The sequence below is a fragment of the Nilaparvata lugens genome, chromosome 10, assembly GCF_014356525.2.
Source record: "Nilaparvata lugens isolate BPH chromosome 10, ASM1435652v1, whole genome shotgun sequence".
Classification (NCBI taxonomy): domain Eukaryota; kingdom Metazoa; phylum Arthropoda; class Insecta; order Hemiptera; family Delphacidae; genus Nilaparvata; species Nilaparvata lugens.
The window spans coordinates 18,446,359-18,463,427 of record NC_052513.1 but is presented as its reverse complement, the minus strand read 5'-3'; positions in this window follow the sequence as shown (position 1 = coordinate 18,463,427).

The window sequence follows — 17,069 nt, the reverse complement described above, 5'->3', positions numbered from 1 at the left end:
ATCTGAATTCAAAAATCTACTTTGTGAAAATAATTCAGGACTGGAAATTGTGTGGAGTAAACAACTACAAGACTTAACCTATTTTGACTATGTGCAACCTTATCTAAATTTGGGAGAGGAATAGCACAAGGTTACCTTATTTTTTCTTTTCCTATCATTTTGATGATGTACTTACTGTATGAATCAATAAAGAATACAGTACAGATAAAAGTTAGCATGAATGATATGCTCTTATCAATTTCCATTTACTATACTTAGCTTATTATATACTATCTTTCTTCACACTTTTTATGTATTTCAACACGAACATGCAGGCAATTATTAAGTGAATAATTTATAGATTATTTATGAATTTCATACTAGAAAAAGATGCTTCACACAAGTAGGTAGAGCTGAACATAGCTTTCACCCTCAATGCAACTTGAATGATATTTGGATATTTTTCTTTGGGCAAAAATATTTACAGTTGTAGAAAGTGATCTGAGAGACAGATCATTTTGAACATCCACAAATTCCATTCCAACTGAAGCCTGTTTCACAACACAAGCTGCAAAATCTTCTGCATCGATCTCTACAAAAGAAGAGAATGAACTATACCATATTCGATACGCTTTTAGAATCTTGAAATCGTTGATTAAACTGTTGTCTCAAGTCTGAAAGAATTTTAACGTATTCTTGGTTTTTGCTGCGATGCTATGCAGGATTTTTCTCGTCATTGATTTTCTTCAGACTGGGAAAGTGTTTATATTCAAACTGGACGACATTCTTTTCCCACATCTCGAGCTTCTTGGAAAACTATGTTTCAGTTGAAATCATTCCACCAATGTCCTCATCTTTCCCTTCAAGCTGCAAAATTGAATCATTCAACTTCTCAGTTATATCTGTGAGAAATGCAAAATTTTGTAGCCATGTTGGATCTTCGAGTTCAGTAAGATACTCACCTCGTTCTTTGAAAAATTTTACCAATGCAGGAAGCAACTGTTTGGCACGTTGCAAAACTGTCTCCAAACTCTCTCCTTTGTGTTTTCAATACAAAGTTTCATGATTCAGAATTCTGATTATAGATTTGCATCAAATGAAATTCAATGTTTCATCATAATAAGAACAAATTGATTCAATACTTTTTCCCTCTCGAATCATAATAGTATCTTATGTCACAAGGATGGGAAAGGGACTTTTGCAGGCGAGAATGATGTTTCTTGATGCGGCGTTAGCCGAGACTAGAATTTCATTCGAGCACTGCAAAAGACATTCACGTCCAAGTAACTTACACTATTTTTTGTAATAATAATCTAAAAAAGAATAATTGAGAAATAGAAAACATTACCTGCTTGTGCTGAAGTTACTACATGCATTCTATCAACATAACCTAGTTTACAAATTCGGAATCAGGAATTTTGTGGAAGTTAACAAAACTTCCACCTGGAGCGCTGAAGGTGTTTTTTGAAGCAGTTTTGCTGTTACTATTTCGGAACTAGGAAACATACTCGACTGTAAAGAAAACATATGATTTCATTACAGTAGAGTATGCTGTACTGTAATGAGAATCAAATGTCTATTTGTTCTGCATACAGATGTTTACCGGCTTGATTTCATGCATGGAAAACAGCTGAGATTGAATGACTATGACAAAAAGATAAATAAATCCAGTTGATGAATCACATGTCCATAGTGTTGAAGAACGATCTGGCAGCGATGTGGAGCTAAAGAAGGATAGAGCTATTAGCTGTGTCGAATGATAGACAAATATAGCAACCCCAATGTTGATCAAACACTGCCATTATAACGTGGACCCCACACTAGACTACTCTCTCATACTAAATGATCTTCTGCTCTTTTAAGATCAATTGATAGATCCAACAACTCTTGTGTCCTAGACCTGTCTATAGTGAGGTCCACGTTATAATGGCAGTGTTAGATTAGCAATGATGTTGCTATCCTTATTTTATTATTCAACAAAGCAGATAGCGCTATCTCTTTCTCGCATTGCTCTGTTGCCAGATGGTCTTTTAACAATGTAAAATTGATAAATTAATTGGAAATTCATTATGTAATTATTGAAAAATATAATTTCTCGCTTGATAAAATATAATATATTGATTATTTTAAACGAGAGTGAACTGTTGATATTACATCAATAAAACCTGTATCAGCTACCGTCTATAGAAGGCATTGACAAGTTGAGGATCGGCAACGTTGTTCTCCTATCTTTCTTCACCGCCATTATAACGTGGACCACATTATAGACTTGTATTCAGTGATCTACAGCTCTTGTGGGATCAATTAATGTATCAAGCGGTGCTCTAGACATTTCTGTAGCTCTACATCTATTGTGGCATTAATAGATTCATCGAAGTGGTGCTCTAGACTAGTCCAGACGAACTAATTGCTCTATAGTGAGTCCATGTTATAATGACAGTGGAAAAAGATAGGAGAACAGCGTTGCCGATTCTCTGCCTTGTCACTGCCATCTATAGAATATAGCTGATACCGGTATATCTGATGTAATATCATCAACTGTTCATTCTCGTGACAAATGATCAACGAAATATTTTATTCGTATAAAGAATATATTTCCCAATGATTCAATAATAGAGATTCTCATGACTGAGATAGAATATTTTGTTTTAAACATTATATTTCTACACTGCTAAATGTCTGGCAACGTTGCAGAGCTAGAAAAGGATAGCATGGATAGGTTTATTGATGTAATATTAACTGTTCATTCTCGTTCCAATTAATCAATTATCCTATACTATTAAACGAGCAATTTCTGTTTATATGTTCAGATGTTAAATGTTTTTATGTATATATATATATATATATATATATATATATATATATATATATATATATGTATGTGACGACCGGATCTCGGAAACGGCTCTAACGATTCTCACGAAATTTGGAACAAATTAGGTTTATGATATGAAGATTCGATTGCACTAGGTCTCAACCCTGGGATAACTCGCTGAAGGATAAATACGACTTTGGAAAAACAGCTGGAAATTTTGTCGTCTGTCTATACCGTGGAAGTGAGTGAAGAAGTGCTTGTGTGTGGGATCATCCAGCTGATCTTATGAGAAGAAAAATTCAACAAGAGAAACTCATTTTCGTTTATTTTTTTTTTTAGAAAACATGTTTACTTCAGAAAGTTCAAAATGGTAACTAGATGATGTTAGTTCATATATTGTTAGATGTTAGTTAGTATATTAACAAATATTGTAGCAAACATAGTATATCATTCTAAATCGAATTCATATTATATCTATTTGTAATTAATGATGTGTTTGTTTTTTGAAATGTGAATAAATTGTTGTATTGATGAGTGATAGTAGCTTAACCTAGATTTTGATTTGGACTGTAGAATGAATTTGAAAAGGGACAGTTTTGGGCATAAGCATGTTGTGCCTCCTCATATAAATAAAACTAATTGTACGACTGAGATAATGAATAAATAAATATAAACTATGAATAATCATAGAGAAACAATAGCGTTAGTAGATATCCCATGGTATAGGGAATTCATGTCGCAACTCTTACTGTATCTCAAGTCGATAACTGTTGATTATTGTTAATTTTTACTGTTTTGTTGGGGTGATGGTGTATAAAAATGCAGCGTCACACAGCTGCATGGGAAAGAACTACGTGGACTATAGGCTTGGGATAACAGTAAAAGTTGTGACATAAACGCCCTATACCATGGGATATCTACTTATGCTATCGTTTCTCTATGGAATAACTCAATCTTTTGTTAGACATTTTCTAAGCTTTTACACTCCAGAGCAAAGCTCGGTCCCCCGATATTATTTTATTAAGCAAAAAATTATGTTTATAAATATTTTCGTAATAAATTTTAATGAACAAGATAAAATATTTTGATGATCAGTTATCAATTCAACATTGTTAAAAGCCGTTCTGAGAACAGAGCAGACAGAGAAAGAGATAGCGCTATCTGCTTTGTGGAATGATAGACAAGGATGGCCAAACCAATGTTTATCACATACTGCCATTATAACGTGAACCTCACTGTAGTCTGCAACACATTTCCATAGATCAAGAGCGTTGCGTGGAGTGTCCTCTGTGTGAGATCTAGATCGGCTCTAATCGGCCAGTGGTCGCCAAATTCAATTATGCGAAATTAATTGCTCTGGATTTGCACACCTGATAGCATCAGGCGGGTTGTAATTGGGGATCACCTACTTGATGCACTAATAGGACCTTATAGGAGCTCAAACAGGACCTCTTGCTGGACCTCTAATAGGACCTTATAGGACCTCAAACAGGACCTCTTGCTGGACCTCTCCTGTACCGTTCTCATAATAATGTTAATGCAAAAATCAAATCAGATATAATCAATGAGGGTTGATTGATTGATTGAGTACTTTATCTATGTTGATTATAATATAAATTAATACTGGCTTATACATTTATATACAACTAGCCGTCAGGCTCCGCCCCCTGGACCTCCGGCTGGATCGTCCAAGAATGAGATCAGCAGGCTCGCTTCGCTCGTCTGCATTTTTCATTTGATCATTTTTATCATATGTTAGGACGATCCAGTCGAGGGTCCAGACTATTCGTCTGGCTAAACGGATATGGCGAGCAAGGCGAGCCTGACGGCTAGTAATATAATATTCCCAGGAATAGCTCTGATTGAAGTAGCAGTGCCTCATCAATTTCTCCGCGATAAATGCATTTCAATCTTCAACTTGGTGCCAACCTAACAAAATTTTAAATCTAGTTACCAGAACACCTTTTTCGAAGAGGTACTCTCTCTCTAAATTATAGTTCTATATTAACATATGGTATGGACATTTCAATAATTATAATTAAGAGATTGAATAAGAAGAATATACATGCTAAAAGACGAACTTCAAACCCTTAAAAACCACCCTTAGAGTTGAAATATTGCCAAAAGATTTCTTAGTGCGCCTCTAAAGGGCCAACTAAAGATACCTACCAAATTTGAACGTTTTTGGTCCGGTAGATTTTTAGTTCTGCGAGTGTGTGAGTGAGTGAGTGAGTGAGTCAGTCAGTGAGTGAGTGCCATTTCGCTTTTATATATATATATATAATATATATATATATATATATATATATATATATATATATATATATATATATATATATATATATATATAGCTTACAATACAGAAAAAATATAGATGAATTTACATAATATAGACTAAGAAATAGTCTACAGCTGGAAATTACTGGGATATTGCAATTATTCAAATACCAATGGATTAATAAATTATTAGTATAAAACGGAAATCCGAATTAAATGCTGTAAATTTTTCCCGGGCTGACAAATAATTTTTACCCTGTTGTCAATATTTGCAGTAGCAGAAGTCTACGGGGTGAATTACAGCATTTCATTTGGAGTTTGTTCGATAATAATAAATGAGAGAATAGTTATTAAACTGTATATGATATGAAAAAATGAATTCGGAATAACTATACATCTATTATAGATGTTGCATGTTAATAACTATACATCTATTATAGAATAACTATTATCTATTATACAATAATAGATAATACTGTCATGCATCTACATTGGCGGAACTTTGGACATATCAATGTCCATTCTTCGGAAAGAATATTCAAAATATCCTTCCCACTAACTCTCTACCAAATAGATTGATTGAGTACTTTGATTATGTAGATTACAATATATACTGGCTTATACATTTATATACAATAGCTTACAATACAGCAAAATTATAGATGAATTCACATAATATAGACTGAGAAAATAATTATTCAACTGTATATATGATATGAAGAAAGGATTAGGAATAACTATAGATACTACTGTTATGCATCTACATTTAAATTGGCGGAGCTTTTGACATATCAATGTCCATTCTTCGGAAAGAATATTTGAAATATCCTTCCCACTAACTCTACCAAATACCAGAGAGAGAGAGAGAGAGAGTGTGTGAGTGTGTATGGAAAAGCTAGATTGATTGATGATTCATTGCGTTGATTGAGGGCGGAGTTGGGACTCTAGGACCTCTTTGTCACACAACCCTGAGAAAGATTGAGATAGAGTGAGAAAGAGAGACTGAAAGAGAGAGAGAGAGAGAGAGAGAGAATTGTCGGTTCATCACAATCCACAAACGAAATGTCCCTCTGAGAAGCGCGCAATGTTTTGTATTTTAATTTTGGAAAGTTTTGCAAAGACCAATAAACATGGAAATTTTGTCTTGTAGCCGAGACATGAATCTAGCCAAGTAACCGCCAACTTTCCACCGTCTTTTGAAGTCACTCTTTCTTACTAGAAATTGGAAGGAAAGAGAAGATGAAATTGGAGGAGAGGAGACGGTAATTCCTGACGAGAAAGAAGGAGAAGAAAGAGATAAAGCAGAAAAGGAGAGAGGTGGAGAAGAAGAAAAAAAAGAAGAAGAATGAGAAAGAAGTGGATGTGATTGAGGAGAAGGGGTAGGAGAAGGAGAAGAAGGAGAAGAAGGAGAAGAAGGAGAAGAAGGAGAAGGAGGAGAAGGAGAAGGAGAAGAAAGAGAAGAAGGAGAGGAAGGAGAGGAAAAAGAAAGAGGAAGAGGAGAAAAGGAAAATATAAGAAAGTTAGAGTAGAAAGAGGAGAAGGATGATGAAGATTAGCAAGAAGGAGATGAAGGAGGAGAAAAAGAGGAAGTTGAAGAAGAAAGAGGAGAAGGAGGAGATGAAAGAGGTGGAAAAGGAGAAGAAGACGGAAGAAGAAGATGGAGGAAGAGAAAAAGGAGAAGGAAGATGAAGATTAGCAAGAAGAAGATGAAGGAGGAGTAAAAGGGGAAGTTGAAGAAGAAAGAGGAGAAGGAGGAGATGAAAGAGGAGGAAAAGGAGGAGAAGACGGAAGAAGAAGATGGAGGAAGAGAAGAAGTGGAAGGAAGATGGAGATGAAGGAAAATGAAGAAAATAAAGAAGAAGTGTGTGGAAAAGTTGAAGGATAAGTAGTAGAAAAAAAGAAAAGGGAGAAACAGGAGGAGTTGAAGAACAAGAGAAGGCCAACTTATCCACTTTTTTGATATTTAATTTTCACACGAATTGATAGGTAAAAGAGGATGAATAATAACAAAGATTGTTGAGAAGAAGGAGTGGGAGAAAAAAGAAAAAGAGGGTGAGAAAGAAGAAGAAAAACAATGAAGTGAGAATCAGATTAGGAAGGAGAAAATGGAGAGAAGGTAGGTAATGAGAAGAAGGGCGAAAGGAGGGAGGAAAAACGTGAGAGGAGGTAAATGATATAGGAGAGTGGGTGTGATTGGTGGAGGGAAAAAACAGGTAGTTGAGGGATAAAAAGGAAAAGCAGAATTGGAGAATAAGAACCATACAAGGAAGATTGATTGAGTACTTTATTTATGTAGATTACAATATATATTGGCTTATACACTTATATACAATAGCTTACAATACAGCAAAATTATAGATGAATTTACATAATATAGAGTAAGAAAATAATCATTGAACTGTATATGATATGAAAAAGCAATTTGTAATATAATAGCTATAGATAATAATTATATTGTTATGCATCTACATAAATTGGCGGAGCTTTGGACATATCAATGTCCATTCTTCGGGAAGAATATTAAATATATCCTCTCCGCTAACTCTCTACCAAATAAAGATGGGAAGAAGTCAGAACGGACAAAAGCGGCGATAAAGAGAGGAAGGAGTAGAGGAAGGAAATGAGTGAGAGAGAGAAGGTGATGGATGGAGGAAAAAGATATGTTGAAAAAGGAGTAGAAGAAGAACGAGTAGCAGGAGAGGTCAGAGGAATGGATGATGAAGGTGGAGGAGGAAAACAAGATGGAGAAGAAGAAGAAGATGGAGAAGAAGAAGAAGAAGAAGAAGAAGAAGAAGAAGAAGAAGAAGAAGAAGAAGAAGAAGAAGAAGAAGAACAAGGAAGGGGAATTGCGGCAAACAAAAACAACTTCTACTTCTCCACAGCAGGCGAATTATAAGAGAGTCTCCAGCAGCGTAGAGTGAGCTACTCAGTTGACAAGTTTGCATTTTCTCCTCATGATTTCCACGCTTTTCTTTGGGCTTTTCGCGCTTCCGATGCGTAACTTGTTCCGATTTTCCTCTGCTTGAGACGTGTCTGGCTTCTGCCCAAATATTAGCTTTTCTCTGGAAAATTTTGCACATTTTCTTTTCTCTGTGAAAATGAGGGTGGAAGAAGTGACAGTCCTTTCTGGCTGATTGCTCATGAGGGAACTGAAGGAAACTGTATAGTAGTTATCTACCAAGTTTATGAATTCTGTTTGAGGTTTTCGGATCAATAAAATTTATTTTTCATTGTTTTGTGTTTCCTTCTATTATTTTTTGTTATTGAGAACTTATAATTAATTTCTCCAGGATGATTACATATAGGGAAACAAAGAAGCTGTATTGTTTTCACCTAGTTTATCTATTTCATTTGAAGTTTTTGGATCAATATTCTTGTTCGTCATTGTTGTGTATCTCCCATCAATATTTTTTATTATTGAGAATTCACCATTTTTCCAAGATGATTGAGTATAGGGAAACAAAGAATCAGATTTGTTTTCTACCAAGTTCATGAATTTAATTTGAAGTTTTTGAATGAATAACATTTGTTTTCGCCACACTGCACAGAAAGCAGCTGTTTTCCAGACCCTACGTAGATCTGAAAGACATTGTTTGCAGACGACTCTCGTCTGACATCAGAACAGGTTTCTTTCCGGCCTAGGCCGGGAAGAGTACCCTTTCCAGCCGCTAACATGGAACTAAGAAAGGTGATCAAAAAACAGCTGATCAAAAAACTTCATTATTTGTGTTCATTACTCAATAATTAAAACATTTATAATAATAACATCTTATTGTCATTTGAAAGGTATAAACTCAACCTCCCACATAATTGAACATCATCTTTTAGGTTATTTAGACAAATCAGAATGAAAAAAAAAATACTTGGACAATTTCCTGATATTCAGATTACCTCAGATTTGCTAGAGCTATCCACCTTCCACTTCTACTTTCGGAAGTGCTTAGTAAACAACTATTCTCAAATATATATATATATATATATATATATATATATATATATATATATATATATATATATTGTTCATTTTTGTGTGTGACGAAAAATAGCGTTCGCACCACAGGCAAAAATGTTTTTCCGGCTCTCAATCTTGTCTAGTCCTCGGCCTACGGCCTCGGACTTGAAAACCGATTTGGAGCCGGAAAAATCTAATTTTCTGCTCTAGGTGCGAAATATACTATTCTCTTTGATGTGTATTCTCTATCATAATTTTTATTCTTGAGTTCTTACGACAGTTATTTCGATGATTGCTTCTGAGGAAACAGCAAAACTGTATGGTCCTGAACTAACTCTATTAATTTTATTCAATGTTTTTTGAAATATAGCAAGCTAATCAATAATATGTTTGTATTTTATTTCGATATTTGAACGAAAGCCAGAATTTTTCAAAGTGTATCAACTATCAACCATCTTTATATGTGGAAAGAATTTGGTGTTTTTCAAAACGTTTCACAGCACTGAAAAATGACTTTTCAAATTCCATTGAGAACTCATATAGATAGGCCCACGTCTAGAGCCGATCTAGATCACTTTGTAAAGTTTTTGTAGCAAATAAAAATTCCTGATTCTTGATTTCCACTGAGAACACTCTAGGCAACGCTCTTCATCTATTGGAATGTGTTGCAGACCATAGTTAGGTCCAAGTTTTAATGACAGTGTTTGATTTTCATTGGTGTTGCTATCCTCGTCTATCATTTGAAAAATCAGATAGCGCTATCCTTCTTCAGCTCTGCAAGGTTGTCTGATCGTTTCTTAGCCTGTGTAGGAATATAAACAATTCACAAAATATACAACCCTAATTTTCCAAAATCATTATTTAATCATCGGAAACGAAACATATATTCCCTGTATGAATGAAATATATAGACAGTTACAATCAAATTAATATCAGACCATACAATCGAATTATACAGACAGAGTTATTGATCTTTTCAAAAAGTGAATATTATATCGGATATCAGCTATCCTCCATAGAAGGCAGTGGCAAGGTAGAAAATCAGCAACACTGTCCTCCTATCTTCCCCCTCAGCTATTGTAACTTGGACCTCACTATATTTTAAGCACATATATACAGATATGTGTATTGTGTGATGTCAAACATGAGTTTTCTTACCTATTTCACCTGTTTGTTGTATTTTTTACAGTATATCTTCTATTAGCAAATATTTATATAATTTTTATAAATATATTTATATTCTTTTACTGCTATATAGAATATATGAGAATATATAACTTTCCTTGTCCTATACAACTACCATAGGTAAGGAAAGTATTGCTTTCCGAAAAAAAATAAGGTACCCCAATTTCTACATTTCTATACGTTTCAAGGTCCCCTGAGTCCGAAAAAGTGTTTTTTTGGATATTGGTCTGTATGTGTTGTCACGTGGTAAATTAATACCACCAAATATTTTAAAATGAACTAATGAAATATAATAGAACTATAAAATTGGAAAGAAGGTTAGACCTAGTCAAAGGATAAAACAACTCAAATCAAGTATTATTAGCGATTAGGAGTAATAGCATTATCAACAAATGATAAGAAAACATGTATAATTGTGATTTAATAATTATGAGAACCCATTGGTAAGATCAAAAAGTTATAAAGCGGCTTACTTATTATTGGCGGATTATAAAAAAAAAATAAAATGCATGAACATTGAGGTTAGAGTTACTTGTTTACATTTTGAAAAGAATTAGTCGATCTTGGATAAATCGATAATTATTAGAATCAATACTGAGCGAATCAGCTGATTATTCGATCAACCCATATGACAGGTTGAATTATATAAAATTTACTCATAAAGGATATGTTATGTATACTAAAGGAAGTCGATGTGTAGAAATACAGACACCCATTATTTTTGTATAAATATTTATTATAATCTAAGAAAGCATGATAAATCAAGAGTATACAAAACTCATATAAAGACTGAATATAGTAACATCGCATGTTAGGATTTATTTATGAAATCAATTTAAGATAAACACTCCATACATTTGTATACGAATTCTTTTTATTTAATTTTTTCTATTATAAAGCCGAGGAAGCCCTGATTCCCAAGGCAACCAATTGTATTGAGTCTATTAAATTGAAGGCCAATCAGAGAGTAGCTTACAGAATTATTCTTGGAAGAGGCAAATTTTTCTAAAAACCTCCTTCTTCTGGCTTAAGATCCCGACCGGAGAGGATGCACATGGAGTTTAGGGTTTTTTCTTCTTCCTTTTAAAATCTTAAAACTATTAAGCAAAAACCTTTTTTTTTTAATGTAATGTATTTGTATTAAATGTTAATTATCTGTGAACTCAGTGCTGTCAAAGAGTTCGTAATTTGTAAAGATTCCCATAAAAATAGCTAATATGAAAGAAACTTATAAAAGTCTGGATCACGCGCTAGCCCAGCAGAGACGAAAGGAGCCTACCTAATTAATTATTGGAAATAATTAATTCAATCCACGAGACCAGCTAGAACTTCAGTTCAGTGAGTGATAAGTCAAACCAAACGAGCTCGTTTTTTCTACGTCCAGTGGGGGTAATTAATTAATAAAAAAGCGCTATTCCAATTAATTTGAATTAAAATAAAAAGTCACCACGTGTTGAACAATATCACATAGTCCATAAGAACATTTATGAATTTATTTAATATATGTAGGAAGCTTACTTCCATGCACAGCCCGAATTCATATAAATCCCTGAGATCTCATGTTTGAATATTAATTTATTAATTATAATTTTGTCAATTGAACAAAGTACATCATATCAAACCTATAGACCGAACAGGTTTTTATCTGCAGAATTTTATATTGATTGGAAGTATAAGTACCAGTATTAAATATAATATATTTATGAATTTGAAACTCACTATTGTGAATATTAGTAAAGCCTGTGATAATTATTCAGATTTTAGAAATAGATTATTTAAGTGAATTATAGATATATCGAATACTTTATGCATATCTTTTTTATGGGAATATATTTTGTGTTTTTAGTCAGCATACAAATCGTAGAAGTTTATTTTATCCTAGTTCATCTCGTGATATACAGTTTGAGCTGTTTTAATATCAACAAATATTTTGCAGCACTTAAAATTATTGAATCAAGTGATATTAATCTTATTCAGAGCACTCAATATTTATCATCCTTTGATGATACTCATCTCATATACCAGAATAAGTATATTAAGAAATTATATTAATAAGGTTCCAGTTATATCATATAAGGATCCAGAGAGCTTCCAGAACTGGCGTTGTAAGTTCTAAGGAATTTTGGAAGGGTATATTGGTGAATACTTGTATTCACGACGAGCGTTTTAAGAATCAACTAGAAACAACTATAGTTGGTCCTTATTACTCTCTAGTGATGCATGGTTACTGGTAATCAGTCATCAAATATTCTTTTATTTTCCGTATTGGTATTCTTCAAGAACTTCATAGAAGCAGCGGTAAGAATTACCAATCACCGGTCACTGAACCTTATGGTGATTATTTGTATTTATAAAATTCATGTTTCTACCACTGAGCTAGAGCTGAGGTTTGAACCCAGTAATTTTGCGAGCCGGACGGCCTTAATTTTTTGTGAATTTATTCGCAAAAGAGGGAATTTAGAGACTGCTCTTATAAATATCAGAAACATCGTATCATCTGTGAAGGATTTACAATTAACAACTTCACATAATATGGCACCCAACCAGTGGGGCGTGATGAAAAGCTTACCTACTCAATCTCACTATCAATGATTCATAAAATTATTGATAAAACTGAAAACTGCAAGAAGTATAATCTGAAGTTGATTCAACAAGATATATCTGATAATCTATTATAAGTTCTGGCTAAAATAATTGAGTTGCTCTTCAAATTAAAATTTTTCAAGCTGCATAAATACAGACAAACTGTATCACACGAGTTTGATAACATAATTCTCATAATAGAGAAAAATTGGATGGAAATTTCCATAAAAGTCTATAGTAAAATTTTGATTTTGATTTTTTGAATCTAGATATTGTATGCTGACCAGGGGTATAGATTATTTGAAATATAATCGCATAGCTACTAGTAAGGAAGATAAAACCCTACCTAAAATTTTAAGAACTATATTAGCGTAATCTGTCTATGTTGATAAGCGTACCTGTAGCACTCGAAGGTCTTTTTGTAATATATGTACATGACACTTGAAATTTTTAACACCACACAATTTTATCCAGAATAGGCACTATCACTGAATCCATTTTAATATTCCTGAGACTTGGCAACACACTTGGCTATTTACTCGAAGTATTCCATAATAACGTCACCATGAACCAGTCGCCAGCTAACTCGCAAATCTCCTACTTCAGCGACCACCCCCAAAACTATGTAGCTACGACACCGGCCAATCAACAACCACAGGACCATGCAGCGGAGACCCCACGAGAGAGAGAGGGAGGCAGCATATGCTCCATCAATTTCGACCCGCAAAACCTGGCCCAATTGTCTTCTACGAAGATCGATAACGTCGTTGATGCGATTAATTCCGATGAGAGTCCGGATGAGGGAGTGAGGGCGTCCAACCCGGTACCGGCGTCTTCGCAGATCGCTCCAAGCGCCGCCGAAGGAATGGAGAGTGCCGCCACCCAATCGCCATCCGACGTGACCAGTCAACTGCCAGCCGCCACCAACCTGGAAAAACGCAACACAACATTAAATTCTTCAGTCGGATATACTACAAACCTCATAGCAAACGATTCTATAAATGAATTTAAACTCTTGCTCAGCCAAGCCTTGGAGGGAGTGACTAAAAAAATACAAGAAGATATCAATGAAAACACTAAAGCCATCCAGGATAAAGCGGAGGAAAATACTAAAATCCTACAGGAAGGTATCAAAACTATGGATGAAAAATTTTCTAGCTTCAGGGAGGAAGTGAGAAATATAATAGATACAAAAATAGATACTCAATCTGCAGTTATCAAAAAGTTAGAAATTCGTATAGATGACGTCACCTGTCAAATAAATGAACGGTTGGATAACGTACCAAAGGAAGTTGAAAAACAGGTGGACGTATTGGGTAAGGAGCTGGGCACCGCTATCATGGGAACTGTCATGGGAAAGGTGTTAGAAAATAAGGGCGAGATAGAGTCGAAAGTGGAGGAAAATAATAAGAAAATAATAGAGATAGTCAAGGAACAAAGTAACGTGCAGGCATGTATGGCAAATTTAGCGGAGGAGGGGGCAAAATCAAGTGAGAGATACGGCATGTTGGAGAATGCTATAGGCGGACAGCAGTTGAAGCTAACCGGATTGTATGATGAAGTGAATACACATAAGAAAATTATGAATGATAAATGGATCGCAAATGAAGAACGAGTCTCCAGAATAGAAACACGCATGGAAAATATCCCAGTCAGTCGAATGCAGTATACACCGAATGAAGTAGTAAACGGCACTCAACTTTTTCAAAGTCTTGGAAAATTCGATAATTCCCATCGTCATATGCAACCCAGACCATTCATAGATCAAATAAAAGCTATTCAGGAATTGATACCCACCTCTTGGTTAGTATGGCGCTTCCAACTGTCCAGTCTATTACTCGGCGAGCCGCTGATGTTTTTCCAGAGCCGGATGCGAGATATCAATAGCTTGGAGGACTTCATCTCCCAATTCCTGCAGCAGTATTGGAGTAAACGTAAGCAGATGGACGCACTATCAGAGATTATATCATGCACATATGATAATAGAGGCAGACAGTCATATACTGAATTTGTAGCTAAGATGATGTGCAAGAATTCGCAACTAGACGAATCTTTGGCGGATACATCATTAGCAAATATATTAACAAAAAAGCTTCCTTACAATGTTCGCATGACACTAGCAGTATCCTCGATTTCCAGTTGCAAAGAATTAATGGAACATTTACACTGTATCCAATCTGTTACTTCTGAATCCAGTCAGGTAAACGACCGTACAGGAGATTTCAATCATTCCCCTCATCATAATAGCAACAGCTTCAGAAAAAATTATAATGGTGAGAATCAAATGTCAAATGTCGGAGCAAACACTCGATATCAAAAATACCCTGAAAATACTAGCAGAGGTCAATCGTTTGAAAACAGTTCTAGAAATAAATCTCAATATTACAATAATAAACAACAGGATAGAGGAGCATATTATGATGGCAGAGATCGCTTGAATGGGAACAATTACAAACGAGATGGAGATCGCAAGAATCAAGGTGAAACACATCAAAATCATAACCGGACAAATACATCTTACACAGTAGCACATACAACAAAAGCAACCCAAAATCAACATGCAAATAACCCACCACCAAATCAAGAAATAAGCACTTCTAAAACTACATGACTATATGATACCCCCAAAGCAAAGGATAATTATTCATCTACCAAATTAGAGGAACAAGCCAAACCTCTCCACATAGACACCACTTTCCGGGACGATCAGCGTGAAACACTCTTAGAAAACCCTGACGACACCGATGTGACATCAGACGGCCAGCTACAAACTTATATCGAATGCAAATTGTATGGGACTAAACTACAAGCCCTGATTGACAGTGGCTCGCAATGCTGTTTATTGCAAGAGGATATGTTTTTAAACATCAAAGAAAAACATGCAATAGCTACACTACCCCTTACCAATGTATACATTTCCGGTATTAATCCTGGCAGAAGAATAAGAGTAACCACTCAATGTCTCTTAGAAGTGGAAATAGAAGGAATTATTTTTGAATATACTTTCCTGGTGTTGCCAGTCAAAGGTCCATCAATGATAATAGGCGCTGATTTCTTACAGTATTTCCGAACCTGTTTGAATTTCCGTACATTGAAATTCCATGCAAGCCCTGAAACCACCACCACCGAAATTATTACACCTCTCAGTTTAAAAAGACATCCTGGAGAAAATCGGATAGTACAATTTGCATATCACATGGAAGGCGTTCCTAGGACTTGGGGTATTCATGAAATGGAAGAAACCATGGAGCATTTTGAAGTGTTGAGTTTAACGACGACGGATGACGGCGTGATGGATAAAGAGATTTCCTCTGAAGAAATGTTTGAAAAATTATTGGATAGGATAAACTGTTATGCTGAATGGGATCTAGATACAAAAAACAGTGTCGCGAAGGTTTTCATTGAAAATAGAGATGTCTTCTCAGAACAGCCAGGACTAGCTAAAGATTTTGAATGCCGACTCAAAGTCAAACCTCATGAAGCCTATTACCGAAAATCTTATCCAATACCATTTACATACCGCCCGGCAGCTATAGCAGAGATAGACAGAATGTTAGAATTGGGGATTATTGAACCATCAAGCTCTCAATATAGCTTACCAATTGTTTGTGTTGCTAAGAAAGACGGCACCGTGAGATTATGTCTAGATGCGCGAGCGCTTAACAGCATTTTGGAAGATGACCGTGAGAGCCCAGACCAGATAGAACAGGTGCTTCAAACCTTTAGTGGGAAGAATGTATATTCTACAGTTGACCTAAGCGCAGGTTATTGGCAGATCCAAATAGCAGCAGAATCAAGAGATTATCTATCATTCTTATTCAACGGAAGAAATTACCGCTTCACTCGCCTAGCTTTTGGACTGAGGAACGCCATGGCCATATTTATTCGTTGCCTTCGTCAAGCCGTAGGAGAAGATGTCACGGATTTCTGTACACTCTACGTGGATGATGGAATTATTTCTTCAACAGATATTCAGGACCATTGTCAACACCTAGATATAGTATTTCGTCGCCTCATCAGATGTGGACTCAAATTGAAATTATCAAAATGCGAATTTTTTGCACAACAAGTCAAATATTTGGGACATATCATCACCCCGGACGGCATCTCCCAAGATAGCAGTAAATTAGAAGCCATCAGAAAATTCCCTTCACCAACCAACCGAAAGCAACTACAGAAATTCATTGGATTTCTTCAATTCTATAGACGTTTCAACAGCCGTATGTCACACTACACTGCCCAATTAAGTCACGTACTATCTACCAACAAAGCATGGAA